A 27,844-nucleotide genomic window follows, 5' to 3' on the forward strand; every position below is an offset into this window, starting at 1 on the left:
TTAATGGGAAGATGGAGATTAAATCCATGAAGCAATGTTGCTATTTTCCCACTGGTAGGACTGTTGGAAACAGGTCGATATAACACGGAGAATTTGGCTATTTGTTTTGTACTGACTCATCCTTCTAGACAATCCAGGTTCATCCTTTACAATGAAAATCCCACTTAAATACAAACACCTTATTTACACTACTTTTTTCCTGCTTAAATCATTGTGCCACACTAATTTTCCTGACTGTGCTTGGAAGGCTGGGTGTGAGTATGGCTGTTCAGTTTGGTTCTGCTTTCTGGCTGCCAGGAGAAGACTGTCGATAAAGAGGTCTCTCTCCACCCTGCAGTGCAATGAAATTTAGCCAACCAATAAGTCAGGCCATTTAGAAGGTAAGTAAATGTAACTCCAGCATTAACTACCCTAATTTCGTTCAAATTAAGATATGGTAAAAGATATTCTACCAGGTTTTAATTTTGATGACTGTTTCTGCCTAAACTCATCAGCATTCCTGTGACATCCCTGGACATAGTGTTGTTTGTTCCCTTGTAAGATCTTTTGTAGATAGTTCAATTCCTCTTCCTCCCTTCTGGATGGATTAGAAGAAGGGTGTTTCCATGATCCTGCAGTGTCAGTAATCCTCTTACTCAACGTACACACCCAAAAGAATTAACTCCAATGAAACAGAGTTAGCTCAGACATTTTCCTTGAGATCAGATCAACCAGTCCTCCAACCACTAGACTTGATAACACCAACCTGACTTGATAAATCCATTGCATTTGTCCAGTTCTTTACCTTTCTTATAACTGAAGCAAAAGAGATTATGTTAACATTACTGCTGCTATCCATTCTTCCCTTTCTTTCCCTAACTGCTGTAATCAGCCCTCCAAGTCTGCTTCAAATCTCTTCCTAACCGGTTTACACCTCTCCCTGCTGAACGGCATTTCCCATAGAGTCACAGTTCTCAAGCTATTTTGGCCTCTGACACTGCAAGTGACAGAGACTCATCTCTTCCATCAATGCTCCAGTGCTTCCTTCCCTTGTAACCCTCTCAGGATTCATCCATTCCCCTGTGCAGGGCTGGAGAGGCACTTCCAGCAGGGAACTGTGATATATGACCTGTCCTCTCCTCCAGAATCAATCAGCAATCACACTGGTGGTTCTTATTAAAGTGTGGATTCCCTGGTTATCATGTTTTAACAAATTGAAACTCTGCATTATCCTACCTCCACAGCAGATAATCAGTGATTCATTTCAGCTCTCCATTTGCTTTGCAGTTACACAGAAATATTTTCATTGGGTTTGGAAAAAAAAATAGGTGCTTTAAATCTATCATTCCATGTGCACATGTTAAGAAGGATTTTTTCTGGTCAGGTATTCTAGGAAAGAATGTGTGTATGGAGACATTTTTCTCCCCCAAATCTTACTTGAAGGCACCCATTTGCTCATTACTTTCAATCAGTTTCTTGTGACTGCTGGGGAAGAATACAGGGCTATGTCTCTAAGGATTTATTTCACCCACAAAGTGATGTTTCTTCATAGTGGCTCTGCACTTGCAGGCTTCTCTTCCAGAGGGGTAACTACAACACATTAGGAAAGTTGAGTGCATAAAGCAGTAGTTCTACTACAGCATCCTCTCTCAACCTTGATCAACTCCAAGTGAAATCAGGAAACAGCTGCTTAAAACTTGTCCTCCTCCACTTCCAAAACGTTAGAGCCTTTGTTTGGTCAGCAGAGGATGCTAATGGGTCATTTAGCTTCCAGTCGCATTCTCAAATGTTCCTACTGAGAGTTTCAATGACTGTATAGATATCATTTCAGATGACTTTTCCATCAGTCTCGTTGCAGAGAGATTCCCTTGTTTTGCTATTTGTAGCATTGCAAAGTCCTCTTCACTCTTATTTTGGACTTTACGTGGTCTCTTCCCCTGCCTTCCTTTTTTTTCTTGTTCTTTAACTAACATAAACAAACATAAAACTGAATCATAAAGAGACTAACAGACTAATCAGAGGGTAGAAGAGGTGCAGCCAAGCCTTTATTCCAGTGTTTGTTTCATATTTTATGACCTTATCCTGGCTGGTAAGTCAGGATAATGATTCCTGCTCTGTTTACATCTCTGAGTGGATTATTACTGTCCGTCACAGTCATATAATCTGTTGCAGGATTCTCCTGTTAAATCCTAGTTCTTTCTTTCCTTTATATTTCAATAAGGAAAATGTTCAGTTCTTTGAGTCACTTTAGTCTCCAGTAATAAATTTCCACATGCTGGAGGAGCAGTAGAAACACAACTCCTGAGTCCTGCCTGATCACGCAACCTTTTCTACACACACTAAGAAAGAGTGGCTGTATGCTCCAGCTGCTTTTTGTCATTTAGGTGGAAAACTACTGATATATAAGCAAAAGGCAGCAGTTCCCCTCAAGGTATGGATACCACATTGTTTCTGGAAAGGCTACAGAAGCATCTTTTCCCATATGACTTAACATCCCATGGAGTTTGCAAGCCTGTGGTTTGGTGAGTTCTTATGATCCACTCCCTGTCCTTATCAGAGCAAGAAGATGTTAGCACAGAGCAGATCAAATAGATCGTTCTGTTTACCATATAGGACCTGCAGACCATGATATGGGCTCTCTCTCATCTGAGTATTACATAAATACACAATAATAACCAGCATTCATACCAATATTACATATAACAAACTTTGGATACTATCTCTGGTCTAGATGAGCAGAATCTGAACTGAAAATTGAAACTATAAACAGTGTCTCAATATCACTACTGTCATTCTTGAGGAAAGATGAGAGAAAAAATGAAATACATGTCTATGTCTTTAATAACTCAAAGCACCAGCACACACTGGAAGTACATCAGTATCATAAATTTCAGCCCTCGGCAAGTAGGAAGTACTACAGTTTAGGTTCCCAGGTATGTATGTACAGTTAGTGTTTTTTCCCCTTTGCCAAGCACAATCTCTGCCTTATTCAGCAAATGGATAATTATTATGTTATGTACTTCACAGAAGTTTACAAATGTTACTTATCTACTAAAATTTTCTTGGCATTTTCTGTGCTGCCATTCAGTGGGATCTCGACTGGCTGGAGAGCTGGGCACAGAGGAACCTCATGAGGTTCAACAAGGACAAGGGCAGAGTCCTGCAGCTGGGAAGGAACAACCCCCTGCACCAGCACAGGCTGGGGGTCAAACTGCTGAAGAGCAGCTCTGCAGAGAGAGACCTGGGAGTGCTGGTTGATAATAAACTAAACATGAGCCAGCAATGTGCCCTCGTGGGCAAGAAGCCAATGGCAGCCTGGGATACATCAAGAAGAGTGTGGCCAGCACGTCAAGGGAGGTTCTGCTCCCCCTCTACTCTGCCCTGGTGAGGCCTCATCTGGAGTCCTGTGTCCACTTCTGGGCTCCTCAGCTCAAGAGGGACAGGGAAGTGCTGCAGAGAGGCCAGTGCAGGGCCACCAAGATGATCAGGGGACTGGAGCATCTTCCTTGTGAGGAAAGGCTGCAGTAACTGGGGCTGTTTAGTCTGGAGAAGAGGAGACTGAGGGAGGTCCCATTAATATTCACCAATATCTAAATGGTGGGTGTCAAGAGATTGGGGCATCTCTTTTTTCTGTAGTATCCAGCAACAGGACAAGGGGTGATGGGATGAAGCTGGAACACAAAAAGTTCCATTTAAATATTAAGAAAAAACTTTTTCACTGTGAGGTGAGGGAGCCCTGGCCCAGGCTGCCCAGGGAGGGTGTGGAGGCTTCTTCCTTGGAGGTCTTCAAGACCTGCCTGTACATGTTCCTGTATGACCTGATCTACATGGACCTGTTTCTGCAGGGGAATTGGACTGAATGATTTCTAAAGGTGCTTTCCAACCACTACCATTCTATGATTCTACGTTCATTCAAAGCCATGTTCACGTGAGACAATGCAAACATTTCACTTATAACTAACACTCTAATTTTCCCATGTGAGTTCTATGACAGCAGAATCATACAATTAATGCTTTCCATCCCAAATATCAGTGGCAATGATGGGTTTATGTCCATTTTAAGCCAAGGAAGTGGATAAATATGACAAAGGTGGAAATGTAGCTGATTTCAAATGAATAATAATTCTCCAAAGAAAAAAAAGAAGAAAAAATGTGATTAATGAGGACATCATTTGAATTAATATTAAACTAGACTTCGATGGAAATGGTAAACCCTTTATAAACCTGTAGTGGTCTCATTTCTCACCAAGGGAAGCTCTCTGCTGCTCTGAGACAGACACTGTCAGGTTTCTACCCTAAAACTAGTAGTCTCAGAATAGTCACAGAAAGTTTAAGGATAAAATAAAAAACAAACCAAAAAAATCAAATAACCTAACTGCCTGTAAAATGAATCATTTATTTCATGACATAATTCTTCAGGGAGCTTTGCATTTTCACAGCATTTCCCACGCATCCGACTAATCCACAGTTGATTTCACTCATCTTTTTCCAGCTCTTTCTCCTTCAACTGCTGAAGATCTTTCTTTCACCTTATATGTTAAATTGCTATTCCCTATTATCCTTGACTTTCCTGGCCTCTACACAGCCAGTGTGACTCCTCTTAGCTCCTGCAACCAACATCCACAACTGCTTTCAGAAGCAATTGTAAGATATTTTTGCCCAGCACCTTCTATTTGTAATTGAATCATATTTGTTGCTTAACCAAAGAAAAGCTACATCTAGGACTATTATCACAGCAGAGATATCAACAGTTGAAGTATACTCTTGGTATAAACTGAATTTTGGGGTTGTTCTACTCTATTCTTAAGAAGCATCAAGAAAATCTGTGGGAATAGTGTTCGGTTTTTCTTCCAGACATTTGGAGGTTTGACCAAACACTCCTGGAGACAAAAAACTATGGGTTTTTTTTTCTCCATTTTTTTCCCTCTGTTAAATTGCCACATAGAGGAAGCACTAGAATAGAACAAAACCTCCTAAAAAGCACATTCCTCCTAGGGAAATATGCTTCCTAAAGCTCCATTTTGGAAAACATTGGCTGCCGTTAACTCTCACTTAAAATGAATATCTAAAGAGGGAGAGAGAAATCAAGACATTAAGCAAAATTTCAGGCTGAATTTGGGAAAAGTTTAAAGCTACCAGAAAGCATTATCTTCTACTAGAAAACACATGAGAAATAATTATAAGCAGCACTATCTGGTTTCATTTTAATTATATTAGCTAATTTTGAACCTGGAATGGTAGGCTGTTGTACTGCTCTGGTTTCATAGCTCTGTCCCAGCTTGTTGTAAGCCTATTTCCCATAACACTTTGAATTGGTTGATTACATTGAAGCTCATCTATTTTCATTGTACAAATTTTCCCAAGGTGAAATAACAGGACAAAAAAAGGAACCCCAACCCTAATCCTGTAGTAGAAGCAATGACTTTTGAACAGTTATTTTTGCTAGGGTTTCAAGGGGTTTTTTTAAGTAAAATAGTATGGGTAAAGTTATATTTTCATCCTGACAAGGATTCTTTGAACACATTCGTGAAATAGGAGTGAAAAGCAGGGAAGGAACAAGCCAGGCTATTTAGGGACACAGCTGAGAAACACTTTCTACTAAGAGACAAACTGGATGTGACTGAGCCTGGAAGAAACCTTTCCCTCATTGTTTCATAAAAAGAAGCTGCAAGTCATATTTTACAGCCTGGAAGATATTTGTTTCTTGGGGGTGAAATCTGAAATGATGAAAGACATTTTAATTATGTCACAATAGATAACTAAGTAATTAAAAACTATTAAAGCCCATGACAGCCCCAGGCCCAGAAAAGCAAATTTCATCTTGGAAATTCCTAAGCAAATGCAGTTACAAGGAGGAAAGAAACGTTTTCTTGCCAAGGATTCAAGAGGTATCTCAGGTAAAGCATAAATAATAGAAGAGATCAGAATGAACTGTTTTTCTAGTACTTATACAGAAGAGAAAAAAAAGAGTCAAACCAATAAACGTTTGATTTACTTATAGAAAAGCAGCGTCATGCTTCTCTACCCTCTGTGGATTGGCTAGACCATATACTGCAAGGCAGGAAGGTCAAGATTTCACAGCTGGCTCTACTAAAGTGCTGAAAAACCCTAGAAACAGGCATTTTAGTTAAGGCAGGGATCTGTACTCGAAAAGCTACCCTATTCTGGGAAGGTCAGAACATCTGACATTGCTTCAGAGTAGAGACATGGGCAACAACTCCATGGTTGTGGCATTTCCTAAGACTCCTTTAGGACCAAAACTTTGGGCAGGTTGATATCATTAGCTAAACTGGTCTGATCAATATCACATTTTCTTATTCCATTTTTCCCTGTTCTTAGCCCTTTGACTAGGATAAGGATGACGACAGCAGAGAAAGAGCATTTCCCAAGATGGTTAAACCAAGATCATGTGTCTCTGTCCTTCTCTCTTGCAGTGCCAAATAATATAAGCACTTGGCATACTCTATGCTTTTCAGTTAGGTTGTATGGGCAAGAACTTGTCTTCAAGGAAAGGAGATCCATTTTTCAGGCACCCTTTCTTACATAGTTTATTATGGTAAGCAAGCATAAAGGCTACTCTATACTTAATCCAAAATACTGAGTAAGTTTACTAATTTTTACCTACCCAAATGAATTATGCACAAGTTTAAACAGAGCCAGGGTTATGAGGACTTCTGAAAGTACAATTCTACTGTTCAAGCAAAGAAAACATTGAAGGTTTATCTGCAATGGAGATTTATTTCCTGCAAACCCATGCAGCAAAGAAAACCCCAAAATGTCTGAATTCAGAAACCACACAATAACAGCCTCCAGTTATCAGGTCAGGTCCTTTTAAGGGCCTATGTTGGGCAATGAAAACCCACCTTGATTAATTTTCAAGTACTGTTTCCTTCATTGTAAGATTAACAAATCCATTTGACATAAAATGGTACACTTTATATGCAAATCTCTGTAGAGAGAGTTTTGTGACATTAAAGAGGTTCATACAATTTTGTTCACCCTGCCCTCAGAGGTCATTTAGAATTGCACAAAAGCATTTGTCTATTCCCTTAATATGCATTTTTAAAGCTGATTTGAGGTCTGCTGGATTGAGAGCCTGGGTCCTTAATTACGTTTGGACGTGTTTATACAGAGATGATATTATGAATCTGAAACTACTGTCATTCCAATAGGCACCAGCAGAAACTCTGCTGAAGGCTGTGCAGTTCTCAGGGGAGAAAAAAAGGAAAGATCAGACCTTGTAGATGTGTGTTTACCTCCAAGCATTGTGTAAACATACAGAGGAGGGAGAATAAAATCCCCTTACACTTGAACCAGTGTTTTCCTTATTATTATTTTTGGTTTATATTCCATTTGCATTGATAAGATCCCTTAGCCAAGTCATACACAATCATCTCTGTTGAGAGAGTAAACACATTGTGTTATTGCAATGGAAGTGAGGAATATGACCTTTAACGTGTGTACAAATTAAAATGCACTGACCAAATTTGGTGACCTTTATGGTAAAGCTTCCTTATAGAGTAAGAGTGAATTTGCTATTAAATATCACTGCTTCTGCAGACGGGCTAGAAAAGGCCACTAATATTAGTAAGCACTTTCAGCGTTGTTAAATGAGAATGAGGAGACAAGTTTCGTGAGTAAAACCCATGAGAGATGAGAGCAACAAGAAAAGGCCAATCTACACCAGCAAAGAAATATTACTTTGCTTTGACACATTGCTTTTTGTGCCTTTACTTCCCTGTCATCTGGATGTATATCTCTGGATATGTAGCTCAGGTGAAGCCAACTGCCATCAGTAGGTATGGTTCCTCAGCATATCCTACTTTAAGATGATTTTCTGCTGCATACCTATTAGTGACAGCCGTTTAGGATTACATTTGCTATGCTTGCAATCTACTTCAAGCTGTTTCATTCACATTAAAATATTGCAACAAAATGAGAGGAGAAAATTCAACAAGGACAAGGGCAGAGTCCTGCAGCTGGGAAGGAACAACCCCCTGCAGCAGCACAGGCTGGGGATTGACCTGCTGGAGAGCAGCTCTGCAGAGACACCTGGGAGTGCTGGTTGATAATAAACTAAATATGAGCCAGCAATGTGCCCTCGTGGGCAAGAAGCCAATGGCACTCTGGGGGCATCAAGAAGAGTGTGGGCAGCAGGTCAAGGGAGGTTCTTCTCCCCCTCTACTCTGCCCTGGTGAGGCCTCATCTGGAGTCCTGTGTCCAGTTCTGGGCTCCTCAGCTCAAGAGGGATAGAGAACTTCTAGAGAGAGTCCAGCACAGGGCCACCAAGATTATCAGGGGACTGGAGCATCTTCCTTATGATGGAAGGCTGCAGGACCTGGGGCTGTTTAGTCTGGAGAAGAGGAGACTGAGGGTGGAGCTCATTAATAGTTACAAATATCTCAATGGTGGGTGCCAGGAGGTTGGGGCAGCACTTTTTTCTGTGGTACCTAGCAACAGGACAAGGGGTGATGGGATGAAGCTGGAACACAAAAAATTCCATTTAAATATAAGGAAAACTCTTTCCGTGCTGAGGTGAGGGAGCCCTGGCCCAGGCTGCCCAGGGAGGGTGTGGAGGCTCCTTCCTTGGAGGGCTTCAAGACCTGTCTGGACATGTTCCTGTGTGATCTGATCTATGTGTGACCTGCTTCTGCAGAGGGGTTGGACTAGATGATCTCTAAAGGTCCCTTCCAACCCCTACCATATTATGATTCTATGAAAAATGTCCAAATGTCCCACCCTGAAAATGATAACTTAAAGCTTTTTTATGTGTTCCTTCACGCACTGGAGAAAGAAGGGTAATATGAGGAGGAGGAGTAAGGAGAAATTACTTTGTCAGTGAGGATGCACTTTTTAGTCTTTCTAGGAAATTTGGTTTAGCTTGGGAAAGATATGTCTTCTTTCAAACCCTAGCTGATATACACTCATGACTAGTTCGAAATCTCAGATCTAATTTTCACCACTTGCAACCGCCTCCTAGTAGGACGAGGAGAGGATCATAATGTTTCCTGTGTTAGTTTGCCTAAAAGCAGACAGGAGCTGATGTTAAGCCCATACATGCAGATTTAATTGCTGCATTTTCCAACTTCTGAATGCTTGAATTAGCAATCTTAATATTCCCTTAATATACTTGGGTTTTTAATGGCTGAGACATCATTTGTAATAACACATGATAATGGCTTACATTTCTATCATGTCTTTCAAGGCAGCAGGCCTCCAATGTGATTTACAAATTCACCATAAAGAGGATTATTTTTTTCCCAGCACTGGAATGAAGCCACCTACCTCTGGCAGCCTTTTAAATTCTACATAGCAAATCTAGCCAGCAGTTTAAAGCAGGTAATGACAGTTGTGTGTACCCAAAACACCAGAGAGCCTGCGTTTTCCCAAAGCAGAATTTGCCCAAGGTGGCAAAGCAAATGCCCTTATACAGAAACCAACTTGAGACTCTTCACAGCCCCACACAGGCAGATTCACAGAGACCTCAACTCCCCCAACAATTCAAGCCCAGAGACATGGTTGCAAGGGGGTAGAACAAAGAATGATTCAGCCACATGAAGCAGTGCTGTGCTCAGAGAAAGGCTTCTTGCTGAGCCATGTTTATTAGTTAGATTACATTATTGTATGAATAGGACTACTTGGTTGGATTGGAAATTACAGTCTCTGGGTCACTGTGCTGCTGATCTCAATCCTTTGAGCCCAGCAGTTCAGATAGCTTTCATCCCACCTCACTTTTGTAGTCTGTACATCATCAGATTTTCTATAAGGTGTTATGGGAGCCACTGCAGAATGTCTTAACTGTAGAATCACCTGAAGAAAGATTTGGCTCATTCTCTGTCCTGAAAAATGTCTGAGCTCCCCAAGTTGGCTCCTTATGACAATAACAACTAGATCAAACTTTACACAAGCTTATAGTCACCAGAGCCAAAGAAAGTATACAGTCTGGCTCAACTGCATTGATGTGAATGGAACTACTCCATATACTCTTATGGGATTCTGGTCCAAAAAAGTTAATAACTTCTGCTTAGTGCCACGTGTATAGACATATTTGAAAGTTCTAATAGAAATAAAAGGCTTTGTAAAGGGTGAAGCATCAGCCATGAAGGACCTTCAAACAAATGCAAGTGTCTGAGAAAGAAAATCAAGGCAGTTCTGGGGATAGAGGCGGGAAAAGCATATAATAATATAATATATATATAATATAAAAGCATATAATATAATACATTTCACATTTGGACTGAAAAAAGGGATTTTCTGTCTTCAAAGCACAATGTTCTTGAAATAAGACTTGCTTTCAGATCTCAGTAATAATTAAGACAAATTACTCTCGGTGTATGTCTTCAGGCACCAAAGAACAAACCGAATGTTAAAGCTGGTCTGATTCTATCACCGAAAGGCAGCTGTACATATTAACAGTCAGTACATTACAGTAACTGATCCACAAAAAGCTCCTCCCAGACCTCTGAATCAGAAGTAAAGCCAATTTTTGGAAGGGGTTCCAGGAAGTGCTGTGCCAGCAGAGCCTCAGAAAGCCAGTGTTTGCTGCTGCTGAATCTCCAGCATGAAAATGCCACAGAACTGTAGCATGCAGTTTTCTATGTTTGTATTTTCATTAGATCAATTGATATGTGGAAACAAAAACAATCCAAAAAGCAGAAAAGATTTAGTTTACTTGTTTCAAAGTCTATCTTTTTCACAGAATCATAGAATGGTAGGGGTTGGAAGGGACCTTTAGAGATCATCTAGTCCAACTCCTCTGCAGAAGCAGGGTCACACATAGATCAGATCACACAGGAATATGTCCAGACAGGTCTTGAAGCCCTCCAAGGAAGGAGCCTCCACACCCTCCCTGGGCAGCCTGGGCCAGGGCTCCCTCACTCAAACACTGAAATAGTTTCCCCTTATGTTTAAATGGAACTTTTTGTGTTCCAGCTTCATCCCATCACCCCTTGTCCTGTTGCTAGAGACCATAGAAAAAAGTGCTGCCTCAACCTCCTGACACCCATCATTGAGATGTCTGTAAATACTAATAAGATCCCCCTCAGTCTCCTCTTCTCCAGCCTAAACAGCCCCAGGTCCCATAGTCTTTCCTCGTATGAAAGATGTTCCAGTCCCTTGATCAGTCCCCTTTTAATCTACTGTGTCTGCTGACTTAATCTCTGACAGGACATTATCTCTGATTATCTCTAGACCGCGACTAACATCACTGTTATCCTAGAAGTATGTCTATTACAGCTGAAACACCACCATCATTAGCAGGTCAAGCAGTAGTTGACAGGGACAAACTATAGAGTCATAGAATTATTTCAGCTGGAAGAGACCTTTAAGATCATTGACTCCAGCCTGTTGTAGAACAGAGCTGAGTTTTGCTGCATTGAACTTTAAATAGGTCTCTAAACATGGTAAACAGTGCTTTTCTCATATTGAAGTCCAAAAAGGATAGAGGAAAAAAAAATGTTCTAATAACAAGATTAAGGTAATGTTTCTTAAAAAAGAAACATCAAGAGAACTACCAGGTTATGCAGTCAAGAATACTACTTAAGCTCAAGACTGATTTTTCCTCCCAGGTATGCTCTATTTCACCAGTTTACAGGCACCCACCAAGTCAGTGCTGCTCCTTTGCAGTAATGCAGACTACTTGAGAACAAAGTGATAAGTAACAGTGAGTAAATTAAATTGAGACCTGATCTAGGTGGATCTGCTTCTGCAGGGGGTTTGGATTGGATGATCTCTAAAGGTTCCTTCTAATCCTACCATTCTATGAGACTATGCATGACAGCCTTAATTGTGAATAGGGACAAGTTTTGCTCTCAGAACTCAAAGGATGGAAACCTCCACACTTTGCCTAACATACAATAGATATACAGGCAGATTAAAAGTCATTTTGCAGCTTCTTAACCCCATAAAGACCTGTAGTTAGGTATTCACCTACTCAAAGTAGATCGCACAGATACAGGCTGAGAGTCTCTAAGAATTGCCAGATCAGCATCATTAAAGGACAAAAGGATATTTCTTTTCTACTGCTTACTAATGCCTGTCACAAGAAATAGATAAAGCCACATGTAGCATAACAGCAGTAAAACTAAGAAGAAATAGCAGTGCCTCCATATCATTTTATTTTATGGGACAGAATTAAATTTGAGGCTACATGAGTGTCTGTAAAAGCCATGGAGAATTGGTTAGTCTATCAGAATTCCTGATCTAAGCTTTTGTTTAAACCCAAACAAGCTTTTCAAGCTTTGGGTACTATTTTTACACACTATTGCTGTTTCACATTGGCCTATGAGATTTTGTATTTCTGATGGATTAAATGCATCAATGCCAGGAGGTAACTCCTCTATGAGAAAGCACAGAGTATGTGTGAGATAGTATTCTCCTGCACAGTTTTGCAGATGAAGACCCAAGTTGAGCCAAACAAAGAGCAGAGTTTAGGACTTGTAGGAACAGGGTTCAAAAATAAAGACAAAGTAAAAAATCATATCTCAGAATGGGAAGTAATGTGGGGAATTGTACAGCCAGATATAACACCTATGCCTCCTTTTCTCATTAAATTGTTGTGTGATCCTTCATAATTAATTTAAAGTCCTCACTCCTTAATTTCCCCTTTTATAAAATTAGGGATGTTACTTTATTAAATAAATAGAACAAAAGCAGGGACACCTTTGATGATGGATCTCATTATTTGCTAAGATCAACACAGAAGCACTGTGAGTGGTTTTTTAATATCCAGTTTGTATGTGGATAGTTCTTTGTTTTTGTTTTAGGTAAACATGTTCAGCCATTTCTAAGACTAGAAGCTTTTACATCTTCCTGGTTGACAGGACTTCTCTTTAATTATGTAGTCACACAACAGATTTATGGATATAGCTCTGGAGCTCATATTGCAGAGGAACAATATGTAGTCCCTTCCTTCATCTCTCAACCAACCATTTGGAGCCCTCTGCAGCATTATCTATAAATACATGTCCTAACCTGTGTTTTACTCTGAACTAAGCTATGGTGAACAATGGCTAAAATCACATTGAAAACCATCCCAAGTCTAAACGTTTTACTGTTCATCAGTTCCTGGCAACAATACACTATTCAGAAGCATGCTGCATTATTCACTGCTAAAGCTGTGAATCCAAATCCTTGTGTATTTACAAACTGTAATATGTTCTGAATAAGAGGTCATTATTGCAAAGAATGGAATGTCAGCAGTGCTTTACAAATGGCCTTGGAGTCTGACCCTGTTGCTCAAAATCATAACCCCCAGGTCCAGGCACAGTCTAGTCAGCACTGCCAACACAGACAACTTCTTATATGAAGCCTGTAGTAGTAATTTAACTGTGACAGACAACATAACAAAGCTCTGTGAATGTCACAGAGTGCCAATAGTTTGTCCGTTACTAGCAGCAATGAGGTGATGATCTGCAAATGAATTAAATGAAATTACATGTCTTCAAGTGCAAAAGCAAAAATAGCTTTCATGTTTGAGTCCTTGATCTCACTGCAAGGATGGAAGGGACAGTAAGCAATGAAGTGTATTAAATCCATCATATTTTTGTATGTATGCATATGGTTTGGGGGTTGGACCAGATGATCTCTAAAGGTCACTTCCAACCCCTGCCATTCTATGAATTTGGTCGTGGTGTTGATTTGTAGCCAGTTTTCAAGATTCACATTAGAAAGTACATCTATTCCATTCATTTCTGCTGTGTAAGCAGAAAAGAAACTGTAAACTTTTCCTTCAACAAACAGGACAGCAAAGAAATGGGATTCTCCAGCATATGGAAGAGGGGCATTTAGCCAAAAGACATGTCATTCAACTCCATTTGTAGAGATGCACAGTCAATAAATTAATACACTGTCAACTAGGCTAAGTTTAAAAAGATTTTAGTCTGTTCAGCTTGTTATGACGTGTTATGAAGATGACAGCTAGTTTCTAGGATGAGGCTTGTCCTCCTAAACTTACCTACAGATCCTCCTAAACTCCAGAAAACTCAACTGAACGAGTGGTTTGAAGCTCTGAGAAAGTTTCTAAAGTAGTTCTGAGCGCTTCCACCTAAACTGAAACCTCCATGGGAGATTATGTGCTGGTGCTATTTGGAGAACAATTCAAAGGCAGAGATCTCCAGAGATGTCCCACTTGTGTAATTATTTGAGGATGACATTCAAGAAACCAGATATTTTTGAGGGCTCTGAAGAAGCAAAGGGAACCTCTGAACTTGTTAAATGCCCCAGCTTTTTTTTTTACATATAGCTGATCAAAGCTTTTAAGTCTGCATTCCTTTTCTCCTGGTATCTATGACAAGAGCTTAAATACTTGAGCTCCACATGGGAAAAAACCCATATAGATATCTGTATGGTTTTGTGTATATTTTCCCCTTTCTGCTTGTCAAAGTCTCTGTACTTAACATCAATTTACTGAGTTTAACTTTTAATGCTAGCTCCTTTAAGACATTAGAGCTCCTTTTTTTACATTATAATCCTCTTATTTGGTAATCAGTCTGAGTCTGTCTGCACGTTTTAAGAACATTTTAAAGTTTCTGGTGGAGATCAAGGAGAAAGTTTTCTCTTGCTCTACTTCACAAACTCCAACTTATTATTAGTCAGTGGCTCAGTGCGTCACTTAGGCTACAGTCATTTTGTGGCACTTCTCCATTCCTGTATTGCTCTTTGTGACTGGAAATGTTGTTTTTCTTTGAAATGCATTATGACTGTCAAAAGTTGACCAGCAGAAATGCTAGAGGAATTAAAATAGATATGATAAAGTTTGTAACAGCTACTGGAATGTGCTCCAATTGAAAGGACCACGAAGAGACTCTTATCTTTAGTGAGTCATTTCTAAAATTGGCCCTAATGCATTTCCTACTAGCCTTAATTATTTGACATGCAAGATTGTCTTTGCATAAGAGACCTGAGAACATGAACTAATCTCAAGACACCAAGCAGATATTACATCATGAGCAACCAACTTCCAGTCACCTCTGACTCAAGTTTCTATTTCTAAAGATAAATAAATACACTCCTCACCATTAACAGCCTTTCTGCTGATCACTATATGTACTTCAGAAAAAACACAGAAACCATTAATGCAAAGCAACATCATATCTCAGGTTGAACACGTCAAAGAAAAGTCATCATGATCCCCTTGCATCTCAGCTATGGAACACAATAAAATTCACTGAAGCAAGGGGCAACAACAGACTCTTAGCAAAAGTTTAGCAGCTCTACTATTCCCTCTGTGATCTTTCCAATGCTATTTAAAGATAGAACTTCCTTTACCCACTTACAGCAAAAAAGCTGTAGACAGCAAGCTGCTTACCCTTCTTTCTCAAATCTAATGTTCATCTGGGGTTGAGTGGGGGAAGGAAGAAAATAAGACAGCATAAGGGCAGTCCCACATCAACTAATCTCTGCAGTGAATTAATTACACAATTATATTAGCCAAGCCTTCACTTCTGACATGGTGCAGCTGACATTAATTGGGCAACAATCAAGATAGTAATTCAGGTTAATTGGATTTCCACTGTCAGCAGCTATCGGCTTGTTTCAATATGCTGCTGTCATTTAAGAATAATTAAGCATGGATGACTTTATTGGATGCCATGGGTTGACAGCTGATGGTGTGGTGATGCTTGAAAAAGTTGGTGACTGCTGTAGGCCTATTGAGTAGGAAAGCTGGTTGTTTTTGTAGAGATTATTCTGCCACCACTGCATGTTGAGACCCAAAACGTGCTACATAATATGTTAAGACAGTGATATTTGTTGACTTTTGCACACATGCAGAGAGAAAAAGAGTGGGCTGGAGAAAGAAACAGCCCTTCCCATTGAAATAGTGCTACAAAAGGTCAGAGGGATGTTCATGTTCCACTGTCGCCTTCAGGTACACAGTTATTCTTTGGCTATTGCTACAGCAACAAAGGATCCAATAATACAACAGTTCACATGCTGTAAGAGCTGAAATGCCAAGCTTGATCTAGTGTTATTTTCTTTTCTCCATTCATAATGGGCCATTACTTTGGTTAACATCTGATAATATAATTTATTCAATCTGTTGCTAGAATGTCTGCAAAAATGTCAAGGAACTTATGAAGCCACGTCTTTATTTATTAATAACTTGAGAAAAATAAGAAAAAAAGGCAATGAAAATGTTGTGGGGAAATGTTGGGGGGGGGGAAAGCTAAAAATTAAAGTATAAGATGAAAATAATGTAGAGTTTTCCATAAGAAGTAGTAGGAATATATTATGTTTCTGAGGAGAAAGAGAAAAAAAAGGCAATTTAAACTTAAGGAAAGTGAAAGCCTTAACACCAAGTTCTATTAGACTATGTAATTATTCCCCAAGGGGGAAAAAATACATATATATTTTAAATTAAAGTACAATTTTAGATTATTCATGACAGAGTGCTAAAAAATCATACCAGAAGTGGCAACACTACTTTGATAGCTGGACTGGGAATATTTTCTACACAGACATAGGATGAATTTATTGTGTAACTACCAGAAACCTTTTCTAGATGGATGGAGTACTCAGAATCAAATTTCCAAAGGCAAATCAGACAACCTGGATGATTAATTTGGCTCCCCCTTTTTTAGCAAAAAGCATGTGCACTATTCAAGCAGCACATAGCACAAATTCCCACTTTGAAGGTGTTTCATTGCTGTCAGTCAGAGAAGCCCAATTAGGCAGAAGCATCCATTGACCAAAGTGAGAAAGAGGAAGCCAGTTGTTATGACCTCTCGTCAGGTCTGACAGTGCTGCAGATACATGTGAGCAACACACATGAAGTTCATATCCTGTGGGGGTCTCAATTCAGTGAACATCTCTAGCTTTTTACCTTTGATTATAGCTGAGACCTGGTTGTCTCCTTTGTCTTCTTTTTCTTGAGAAATTCCTGTTTTTAGAACAGGCTTCTCTGTTAAGGTGCTAATCCAGCAGTCTTTTTGTAACTAGGAGAATCCTTGCTGAAACAGAACCTAATCTGAGTGACAGGCAAAGCCATCTCAACACATGGCTTTCTTGTGTTTAAAGTCTTTGATTCAAATTGTGTCCAGCCATACAGTAGGCAGTTGCTATTTAAAAGAGAGCTGATAGAGAATGGCAGTAAACTGTTTTGGTTTGTTCACTGGTTTTTAATCCACAATCCTACTAAATCTTACCTTACACTTTACTAAATTGGGGGTGTAAATTAGTCCTATAACTAAGGAGTTCCCAAATAAAAGAACTAAAATGCTGCTGTTACAAATGTACATTACAAGCAGTTTACACTTAACAGATCATCCCTGTGATCATTGCTGACAGATCAAATTGAATCCAAACCTCCATGTTTTTAAAATCTCTTTTTTTCCTTCCGAAGACATCCTCTTAAAGTAGGATTGATGTGCTGTCATTAGCCTTCTAACTTGCAAGAAAGCAGGTATTTGGTTTGTCAGTCTCTCTCGTTGCTCCCAAGAGCTCTGAACTTCGTCAAATTCAGTCACATCTGAGAAAGGCAAAGAAGCCTCTACAATACTTATGTTCCCAGTGTCTTGTAGAGAATCATAGAATTAAAGAATGAGGTTGGAAGGGACCTTTAGAGATCATCTAGTCCAATCCCCCCTGCAGAAGCAGGTCCCACAGGAGCCTCCACATCCTCCCTAGGCGGCCAGGGCTCCCTCACCTCAGCACTGAAAGAGTTTTTCCTTATGGAAGCTTTTTGTTTTCCAGCTTCACCCCATCACCCCTTGTCCTGTTGCTAGGTACCATAGAAAAAAGTGCTGCCCCAACCTCCTGACACTCACCATTGAGATATTTGTAACTATTAATGAGATCCCCCCTCAGTCTCCTCTTCTCCAGACTAAACAGCCCCAGTTCCCACAGCCTTTCCTCATCCTTAGAAAATGCTCCAGTCCCCTGATCATCTTGGTGGCCCTGTGCTGGCCTCTCTCCAGAAGTTCCCTGTCCCTCTTGAGCTGAGGAGCCCAGAACCGGACACAGTACAAGTAGATACAGTAGAAGAGAACACAGTAGAGAAGACACTTGCTTCTTTGGTTTGGCAACAGTTAACTGATCAAACAGCAAAAGGTGGAGTTTCTGGAAAAGCCTTTGCTTTGGGGTTTTTTTCATTTTATGTATAGTGAGGTTTAAGCAAAGGGGAGAGATGTGAGAAAAAGATAAACTCAGGGTGATGGTGGCCACAGCTGACAGCAAATTAGACACTATTAATTCTTTGGCTTGCAGAAAAACTTGGTTTTCACTCCAAGAATTTCAGAAAGCGCTTCTGTGATACAGTGAAATGTAATTGCCTATTACCCATCAAAACTACTGTGGGGCCAAAAGGCTCAGCAGGTGGCAATGGTAATATTTGAGGAAGAGCCTATAGCTGGCAGAGATATGATAGAATAATTATCTGTTTTCATTCTCTTTATCTGGTCTCAAATAAGTTCTTTAACCGGGAAATATGTGACAAAGCAAAAACCAAAATCTATGCCTCTCTGTAAAGCAGACGAGTCACTATATGAGGCATTGGTTAGACAACAAACACTGCTAACAGCCATTTAGCAATAAAGGAGGCCAAAGACTGAACTGATCATCTCCAGACATAACAAAAAAAAATGAAAGACAGTGGAAGCAAAACTTGGCTCCACAGGCCAGTATTTCTGCATTGGAGGTTTTGCCCTTGAACAGAGGATTTTCTTCTCCACTGTCTTTCAGAACCTCTTAAATGAGTAAATGCCTTTGAAAAAAATAGGAGAAAAAGTCTAAGAAAATAGAGGAGTTAAATTGCACTCATCATGTGAACCCTGGGAGTCTGTTCCAGCAATGGGTGAGTGGATATGAAGCAAGCCCAATGGAACTGTAAAGATTTAGACTGTTGTCTTTCAACTGTCTACTAACTTAACTTTCATGCTTCAAGACACCTGTAGGCCATGCCAATATCACAAAGGGATGTCAATCTTTAAAACCATCCATAGGCACTGGTGCCAAGAGGTGGGAGAAAGGTATACCCAATGAAGCTGAAGCTGTAAATCCAATGCTGTTCTGGGCATTAATCCATACACTTTGGTCCTTGCCAAATTTTGTGAGGGGTTTTTTTTCCCCACTCATTGTTTTCATGCAAAAGTCTTGGAAGTGTTTTCATATTTTTGTTGAAATAAGGCTCAGAAGATGATCCAGATGGCAGGCAGGTGAGAGCAATGTTGTTATTTTCTCATCTTGGAAAGACATACAGATGATATTTCCAAGAAGGAAAGTATACCCATACCTTTTGCTCCACCTGTTCAGTGGAACAGAAATGATATTAATAGTTTAGAGGGGGAAATTTCCACTGTTTGTTTCACACAGACAAACACCAGGAGAGCTCAATATGTATATTTTTTAATAATTGTCTGCACTCATGGCTTAATCCCTCAGAGCACATCATCATTAATCACAAATCAAAAGACCTCAGAGGTTTGATAGCAGGAAAAAAACCAAAGTGCTTCTCCTTGGATGTTTCTGTAGGAATATTATCTGATCATAGAATCTTAGAAGCATAGAATGGTAGTGGTTGGAAGGGACTTTTAGAGATCATCTAGTTCATCTGATGTTGCTTATTCTTTGTAAAAGATGTGAATGTATCTCCTAAATTTACAGGTACCAATTACCTGGGTACTACTGTATACCGAAAAGACAGAATGACACTCCTTTTAACAACAGCTTACAAGAAGGAGAGCTGAGTAGGGACCTAGAACTTGGCACTTAGTTCTGTATATCTCATTAGCTGAGCTCAGGTGTTGATCTGCTGATTGTGGTCTTGAATTGCCATGAATTAATAAATGCAGGTGTGGGTGTGGTGGTAAAAGAGAAGTGAGAAATTACATGTTTTCTAAAGAAAGTTTCTTGGTTTTTCTTCATTTTTTTTTCTTTACTTCTTCTTGAAGTGGATGATTCAAGTGTTCAGACAGTTTTTAGAAAAACATAGAAGTTCTGGGTAAGCAGGCTCCAAAAATCCAAGTCTTCCAGAAGAAGAAAACCCTACAATACAGGCAACAGCATTTCCACCTATCCATCATCTCCTACCTCAGCTCAGGTTGCGTTGCAAGAGAATTGCACAGCAAAGAACAGATGATCTGAACCTGTGGCCTATTTAATGCCTGATGTTCACCAGGACAGGTAATAAAGATGCTGATGCTGTTCTTAAGCAGATTTTCCTGGTTAAGGAACTAGCTTTACCACTTGTTTGTGTCTATCTTTTCCCCAGCAGCTCAGCTGATTCAAGACAAAATAGCAATATTAGATTTTGAAATGCATCTCATTGGGTGACAGAGTCACGTCAATAAAAGGGCAGAGATGTGTCAGAGGTCTAATACCAGAACAAATACATACTGTTGTGTGTCTATTGTGCATGTACAAACATATCTGCCATGAGACCTTTCATTGGAAGGTGAGAAGGTAGCCTATGAGGAGAGGAGGGCAATAGACTTAATCATCTCTATCTGACAATTGGTGAGGAGAAACTACATTTTAAGGGTTTTGTCCCTCAGCTTTCCCAGAAAGTTTGTATTTGGCTTTACAAACATCCCTTGGTTTCATTGCATCTTTGTGTTTTTACTTTTAAAAGCATACCCAACACACAAAGAGGAAAACTAATCTTTTCTAGTTGAATGCTGTTTGGCCAACCATGCTCAAAATGCAAGGACAGAATGTGTAAAAGGCAGATGTGCTCCAAGGTTTAACTCTTCAGTGCTGAACTGATCAATGTGATGTGACAAAGAATGCCTTCAACTTGTTTGTATGCTTCTGCTGAAAGTCCAAAACACAAGCCAAAGAAACTGGATATTGTTGCAGATGAAAACATATACCTAAGTGAAATTAGGAAATCATAGAATGGTAGGGGTTGGAAGGGACCTTTAGAGATCATCTAGTCCAATCCCCCTGCAGAAGCAGGTTAACCTAGATCAGGTCACATAGGAACATGTCCTTTTCAGCAGACCAGAAATAAACCATTTCTCGTGCTAAATACTTTCTTTTTTATCAAGGCCCAACAAGGTGAGAGGATAGAGAAAGAGACAATAAAACTTTGTCAAAGACACTCTTTCTTATTAAAGAATTATTGATAATTCAGAATAGCAGAATTATTTCTAAGCCAACAGTGCAGAACTTTGAATATCCAGAGTTAATAAGTAAAGCCTGGGAGCAGACACAGTGGTGAGCATTTGTTTAACTACCAAAAGAAAACAGAGAAAATGAAGTTGCTCCTTAAGCACCTGCCTGTTGATGAGAGAAGATTAAAAATTAAAAACAGAATCTATGTTGTGAAGGGAAATTTCAGTTGGTGAGGAATCTGATTAAGGTTGATAGCAACTACCACTAATGCATAAAGATTGCAACTGCTGCTTTTTTATGTCAGGCTAGTATAGCCAAATGTGGTGATTTAACCACAAGGCAGGTACCAGGTGCCCACCAAAGCCATTCTATCATTCCCCCTCCTCAGCTAGACAGGTGAGAGAGAAATATAAGGAAATGCTTGGGAGTTGAGATAAGGTCAGGGAGATCACTCAGCAATTAGTATCACAGGCAAAACAGACTCGACATGGAGAGAAATGGTTGGACTTATTAATAATCAAAACTCAGAAATAAACCCAGAGTTTTAAAACTCTGAATGAGGTTGTGGTTAGTTCATCACAGATGGTCTCTATCACTGCTTCCTCTCAGGGAGAGGCATCCTCACTCTTCCCACTGCTACAGTGTGGGGTCCCTCCCATGGGACACAGTCCTCCACCAACTTCTCCAGCAAGGATCCTTCCCATGGGCTGCAGTTCCTCATGAACTGCTCCAGCATGGGGCCTGCCACAGAGTTGTAAGTCCTGACAGCAAACCTGCTCCAGCATGGGCTCCTCTCTCTCCATTGGTCCACAAGCCCTGTCAAGAACCAGCTCATATAGAAGCACTTCACAAGGTCACAGCCTCCTTTGGGCATCCACCTGCTCCAGTGCTGGATCCTCCCTGGCTGTGGGTGGGTCTCTGCTCCCCTGTGACCTCCATGGCTGCTGGGGCAGGGACTCACCATGAGCTGCATCATGGGCTGTAGGGGAACCTCTGCTCCAGTGCTTGGAGCATCTCTTACCCTCTTCTCCCCTAACCTTGATATCTGCAGACATGTTGTTCTCACATTCTCACTCCCCTCTTCTGCTGCTGCAGTTTAGCATCTGCACAGTAACTTCTTTCCTTTCTTAAATGTGTTAATCACAGAGGCATTACCTCCATCAATAATTGCCTCAGCCTTGGTCAGCTGTGGGTCCATCTCAGAGCTGACTGGCATGAGCCCTGTCAGATACAGGGGAAGCTTCCAGCAGCTTTTCACAGAAGCCACTCCTGTAGCCTCTCTGCTACCAACACCTGCCCACACAAGCCCACTACACCACGATATACATTGGTTGTACCTGATTATGATGAATTACTCACTAGAGTAAATCTGTAGTTTCCAGAGGATGAGTGATCATGGTTTGATTACACTCAATAAGAAAAACGGAATCAATTCTCAATCACTAACATCATATGTATATAATTGGTGTCTCAAAAAGGCACGTCTGCCAAAACTGAGAAAATTATGAGGAAAATCCATGTCAGAAAACGTGTGAATAGAAAAATGAGAGAGAAAATTGAGAGAACTCAAAAGAACAGCCTATTAACTGGCCAGCATGCCCTCATCTCACAATTAAAAAGTGGAGAGTTTTAGTTAAAACTTCATCCCAATTCAGTGATAAAGTTTAGGCAGCAATTAGAAACCGAAGGAGTTGTACTGTAAATGTGGGATGAATGCCCTCTGTAACACTCTAGCTTTATATCCAGCAGATTGTATGTATCCCTGCATTAGTAACCACAGCTCTTAAAATGGTATCACCAATGGCATATCCATAGGCCTGAATCCCCATGAGGGACATGTAAAATCCATCTTAATCTGCAATATCCCCAAGCCTCAGTGATGATAGATGCTGATGGACAGATTAATTAAATGTGTCTCTTTTACTTAAGAGATGAAGCTTAAAAATAGAAATGTAATGTAGACAGAATGGAACTTCAGCTACATGTTACAAACAGAAGCTAAAGGCACCTGTAGAAACAATTCCTGGCCAGGCTAAAGAAAGAAGTTTTGTGGAATTGGAGGAGAGAGAAGAGAAATCCAAGGAATGTCACAGACAAATTAGGGTGCAGGAACACAAAAATACAAAAACATTCAATAAACACTTCTGTTGCATATTTGCATAATGAAGGATGTTGTGTTTCTGTCCCTTGGTAGATTATATTATAAACACACAGGGACTTTAAACAGCTTCAATCTTTCATCAGCGAGTCTGAACTGCCTGTTCCCAAGGGCTCCTAAAGAGACAGCCAAGTACACCCATCTCACGGATGTTTCAAATGATACTAAATCCTGGGCTACAGGAGAAATTCCAAAATGATGCTTATGTTACATCTCTTCTCAAAGAAATGCAAGAATGGCAACACACAAACTACAACAGACAGTTTGATCTCAGAAGAATACAGCACACAACTCAACTAAGAATGAACTGAAGTATTAGGCTGGACCCAGTATCATTCTGTCTATTTATCCATCTATTTATTTGTAACCTGAAATACTTTAATTAATTGGATTACATCTTGAAAAGTTGGATAACTAATTGCTGAAGGCAACTAGTCAATATAGTGTTTGACTTCCACAGTCTGTAACACTGATGGAAAATATAGCACTAAGAAATATCATAGAATCATAGGGGTTGGAAGGGACCTTCAGAGATCATCTCGTCCAAAGCCCCTGCAGAAGCAGGGTCACCTAGATCAGGTCTCATAGGAACATGTCCAGGCGGGTTTTGAAGACCTCCAAGGAAGGAGCCTCCACAACCCCTCTGGGCAGCCTGTGCCAGGGCTCCCTCACTCAAACAGTGAAATAGTTTTTTCTTATGTTTAAGTGGAATTGTTTGTGTTCCAGCTTCATCCCATCACCCCTTGTCCTGTTACTATCTACTATAGAAAAAAAGTGCTGCCCCATCCTCTTGAGACCCACCCTTTAGATATTTATAAACGTTAATAAGATCTCCCCTCAGTCTCCTCTTCTCCAGACTAAACAGCCCCAGGTCCCACAGCCTTTCCTCATATGAAAGATGCTCCAGTCCCCTGATCATCTTGGTGGCCCTGCACTGGCCTCTCTCCAGCACTTCCCTGTCCCTCTTGAGCTGAGGAGCCCAGAACTGGACACAGGACTCCAGATGAGGCCTCACCAGGGCAGAGTAGAGGAGGAGCAGAACCTCCCTTGACCTGCTGCCCACACTCTTCTTAATGCATCCCAGGCTGCCATTGGCTTCTTGGCCATGAGGGTACATTGCAGGCTCATATTTAATTTATTATCAATCAGGACTCCCAGGTGTGTCTCTGTGTATTAGCCCTCTTTCTGTAGTGCCCAGTGACAGAACAAGGAGTGATGGGCACAAGCTGGAACATAGGAAGTTCCACTTGAACAGGAGGAGAAACTCCTTTGCTGTTCAGGGTAGGGAGCCCTGGCAGAGGCTGCCCAGAGAAATTGTGGAGTCTCCTTCTCTAGATATTTCCAAACCCACCTGAACATGTTCCTGTGCTCTCTGATCGAGGGGAACCTGATTTAGCAACGGCTTGGGTTGGATGATCTCTAGAGATCCCTTCCAACCCCTACCATTCTATGATTCTGTGATTTCTAACATGGGCATCACTAATAAATCAAGTTCAGATAAGGCAAGATCCATCTATAACTTCTAGGAGATGATCTTATTCACAAAGCTTTCCATTTCTTCATGCTGTTGTTGAGGAAATACATTGAATAGAGCAATTTCTAACCTGGTTCTCAGGAACAGCCACTGGATCTTACTTTTCTGATCTATGCACCACCGATCTGAAGTTTGCCAACGAACCCGAATCAATAGACATGACAAAATAAATCCATTCAAAGAAATGAATGCATTTCAATGGAGATAAATTTAGACCTAAACATCTGAAAATGGCAAATACACACATTGGAAATGTGAAATTGTCTTTTAAAAAGCAGAGGACTTAAAGCAAATAAACACCTCATGTTGAGCTACTGGTGCAATCATACATCAATAGGTCTAAGGGAAAACTTGGCCATGTACTGTAGCAACTTGGATTGGGAGAAGATTTCATGACTCTATGACATTGAGATTGGTACTAAAATGTTGAATACATTTAAAGTAGCCATGGTTTTAAATGGATGCTAAATTGCACAGTATGGATCATGAAAGAAATTATTTAAGGTTTGGAAAACTGTTTTTCAGTGAAGGAGAGAAAATGATAATCTGTAAATATTTGCAAAGAAAAGAAAAAACCCTCCAACCCCATCTATGAAAAGGCTCTTTAACATGATGGAAAAGATCTGAAAAGAGCGTGCAGTTAGTAGGAGACATCAGTTACATTTTAATTAGAAAGAAGGTACAATGCTTGTGAGGTTGGTTAACCACTGGAACAAATGGTATAACACTGGAGTCTGATCTTCTAGTTAAGCCTAGATTTTAGTGTAATAGATGCTTTTAAAACACACAGTTATGAGACTCAATGGACAAGTAATTGAGTTGATACATAAGCAGACAGATCATCTAATTATTTATGAAAATTGATGCATTATTAATGTCATCTACAAAATCCTGTGAAGTTTCAGAAGAGCAGATTCCATCATTTTCACTCAAAGAAGAGCATTTGAGGTGGCAGCAGGTTGTGTGCTTGTGCAAAGTGGAGGGATTCTGCATTTCCCAGGGGTTCCACTTGTCCTGAACACAACAGACATGTCCCTATGCCACCTGATCTAGATTGACCTGCTTCTGCAGGAGGGCTGGACAAGATGATCTCTAGAAGTCGCTTCCAACCCTACCATTCTGTGATTCAAATAGACTTATCAAAACTGTGTAAATGCATTCTATGTGACTATAGTCACAAAATATGTCTTTTGATAGAAAGCTGTTTGTTTATATTTAGATTACATTTCAGATAAAGTACCCTAGAATTATGCAATTTAGGTTCATCTGAAGTGTATTTCTTTCTGAAGTGTTCCTGCCTGCAATGCTATGTTTTAAGAAAGGATGCATTGGAATGTGGAGTGATTACAAAACCATGTAGATGTGTAAAGAACTGAACTCATTCATTGAGGAATTTGAATCAGAGAAAGCATTTATTAGTTCTCCAGTAAAGGTTGCTAGGCGAAGTACCTATTTCATGTGCTTCATCCACACAAAGATCCACTGACCCAGATCTGCACTCCCTTGTAAAAGACCTTGGAAATAAGGCTTTGTGTATCTTCAAGTTGCTGCCCAGGGAGGTGATAGAGTCACCCAGGGAGGCTGTAGGGTCACCCAAAGAGGTGGAGTCTGCCCAAGGAAGTGGTAGGGTCTCTATCCCTGAAGGTCATCAAATCACAGAATGGTAGGGGTTGGAAGGGACCTTTAGAGCTCATCCAGTTCAACCCCTCTGCAGAAGCAGGTCCACCTAGATCAAGTCACACAGGAACGTGTCCAGGAGGGTCTTGAAGAGCTCCAAGGAAGGAGCCTCCACATCCTCCCTGGGCAGCCTGGGCCAGGGCTCCCTCACTTCAACATTGAAATAGCTTTTTCTTATGTTTAAGTGGAACTGTTTGTGTTCCAGCTTCATCCCATCACCCCTTGTCCTGTTGCTAGCTACTATAGAAAAAAGGGATGTCCTGACCTCCTTACACCCACCATTTAAGATATCTGTCACTATTAATGAGATTCCTCCTCAGTCTCGCTTCTCCTGACTAAACAGCCCCAGGTCCCACAGCCTTTCCTCAGAAGGAAGATGTTCCAGTCCCCTGATCATCTTGGTGGCCCTGTGCTGGACTCTCTCCAGCAATTCTCTGTCCCTCTTGAGCTGGGGAGCCCAGAACTGGACACAGGACTTCAGAGAGTGGGAGCAGAACCTCCCTCGACCTGCTGCCCACACTCTTCTTGATGCATCCCAGGATACCATTGGCTTCTTGGCCACGAAGGTATGTTGCTGGCTCAGGGTTAGTTTATTGTCGACTAAAAGATGTTAAAGACTGTTTGGAAAAGCGTAGGTTGACTTAGACCAAAGTGATGCCCAGGGCCATTCTAACAGTACAGTAATACAAGCAATTAAGCCCAAGGGCCTAGGAATATCCCTAGTATTGCTCCCCATGGGGGAAGAAGAGCTGGGAGCAAAGGGGACCTTGGGCCTGAGGAAAAGTATGGGAGGAAGGTGTATTTTTTCATTATTTGTCATTGTTTCCAACTTTCTGACTCTACTGTGTTAGTAAATCTTTCCCCGAGTCAAAGCTTTATCTGAACCCATAAGCTTTTCTATCTATTTTGCTGCCCTGCCCTGTTTAGAAAGGGGAGTGAGAGAGCAGCTGGATGTGCATTGGGCAGCTGGCCAAAATCAAGTCACTACAGTCCTCTACCACTCACAGATCAAAACAGTATCTGAAGACAGTGGAAATGCTGAGCACACTGGGCTTGAGTATTTGAGACTGCTCTGACAGTGTGGATGTAACATTTGGGGCTTTAAGATCCTCCATGCCCACCAAGGCTTTTGAAATGACTTTCATAACAGATGGAGAAGAAAACGCAGATGCAGCATCAGTAAGGAGAGATCTACCAAAATGAGAATCAGCTTTAAAAAAGACAGACATGCTGTCTGAATTAGAATTCTTTCTGGTAATGTTTGCTACTTTAAGACTGATAAAGAGCAGACAAAAAAGCAAGTGGAACTCAGTTCATTTCAATGAGGATACTTCACTGTCTAACAAGCCACAAAGCATCCCACAAAGTCCCTGCTACTACTACAGCTACTGGTCAGGCTGGTCCAGCCCAGAAAACATCTGTAGATACTCTTCTGGTTTTATAAC

The 27,844-nt window shown here is 40.6% G+C and overlaps 1 protein-coding gene across 13 annotated transcripts in view; it reads right to left on the bottom strand.

The window, feature by feature from the left end:
- Window positions 1-27,844, bottom strand: part of TSNARE1 (t-SNARE domain containing 1) — a 511,254-nt gene that overhangs the window by 64,018 nt on the left and 419,392 nt on the right. The gene's annotated exons all lie outside the window — the stretch shown is intronic.

The sequence above is a fragment of the Colius striatus genome, chromosome 4 (assembly GCF_028858725.1).
Source record: "Colius striatus isolate bColStr4 chromosome 4, bColStr4.1.hap1, whole genome shotgun sequence".
In the NCBI taxonomy this organism is placed as follows: Eukaryota; Metazoa; Chordata; class Aves; order Coliiformes; family Coliidae; genus Colius; species Colius striatus.